Below are 1,464 nucleotides of genomic sequence, written 5' to 3'. Positions count from 1 at the left end.
ACATATATATATATATATATGAACACACACACATATATATATATACACAGATATATATATATATATACACAAATATATATATAAACACACACACACATATATATATACACAGATATATATATATATACACAAATATATATATAAACACACACACACACACATATATATATACACAGATATATATATATATACAAATATATATATAAACACACACACACACACACATATATATATACATATATATATACAAATATATATGTATATATGTCTTATGTACATACATATACACATGCATACATACAAACATAAATGCATATATATGTATATATACATATACATATATGTATACATGTAAATATATATATATACACGCGTGCGTGCGTGCGTGCGTGTAGGGAGAGAGAGATCGGAGATCTGATAACCGAGACTTATTATTGGAAATCAATCATGTATGCCAGGACGGCCAATGTCCGCCAACTAAACCAACAGCCTCACCAATCTTGCACGGTGAATTTGGTTTTTGGACACTTGAAAAAAAAAAAAAAAAAAAAAACTTGTCGAAGGGCGGAACCCTCAATAGTGTCAACGATCATCCAGTAGTATATGCATGCGTGAGTGTGAACATACGTGGCTTAGTGGTTAGGGGCTATTTGGCTCACGGTCATAAGTTCGATCACTAGCGGCGTCTTGTGTCCTTGAGCATGACATTTCATTTCACGTTGCTCCAGTCCACTCAACTGGCAAAAATGAGTATTACCTGTAAGTCAAAGGACCGACCTCGTCACATTCTGTGTCGATCTGAATCTCCACGAGAACTACATTAAGGGTACGCGGACTAGTGGAGTGCTCAGCCACTTGCACATTAAATACACGCTTCACAAGCAGGTTGTTCAGTTGATCGGATCAAATGGAACCCTCGTCGTCGTAACCGTTGGAGTGCTAGTATGTGTGCATGTTTGTGTGTATTCGGATGCTTTCTTAAGTAACATATAAAACCATTCTCAATATTACCATTAGTTATAAATCAAAAATAATAAGCTTAGCAGCAGTTTTTTTTTTTAAGGTTGATATCTTGTAAAGAGAGCTAAAGAGGAGAAGAAGAAGGAGGAGGAGGAATAGTGTACAAGAGTCAGAGGCATGAAAATGATTTACAATCAATAGTACAGAGGCGACGAATTCCGAGGGAATTCAAAGGTGTAATGTAATCCAAGTGCAAAAGTAATCCAAGAGTTAAATACTCCAAATCATTGTCGGAAGGACGTAGAAGAGCCGTGTGATCAAAACTTTCAAAAAGCCGGGCGAAGGGAGTCTTTCTTTTTTTTCTTTTTTTTTTTTTTTTTTTGAAGCGGAGATCTCATGAAGAAAAGGAGCAAGATTGGGAAGGATGAAATAGCGTGAAAGATTCACGGACGAATTAAAATGATTCGCAATTAATGCTACAGAATAGACGTAGCCATTGTACTG

This window comes from Octopus bimaculoides, chromosome 1 (genome assembly GCF_001194135.2).
Source record: "Octopus bimaculoides isolate UCB-OBI-ISO-001 chromosome 1, ASM119413v2, whole genome shotgun sequence".
Lineage (NCBI taxonomy): Eukaryota > Metazoa > Mollusca > Cephalopoda > Octopoda > Octopodidae > Octopus > Octopus bimaculoides.
This window is presented reverse-complemented; position numbering follows the sequence as displayed.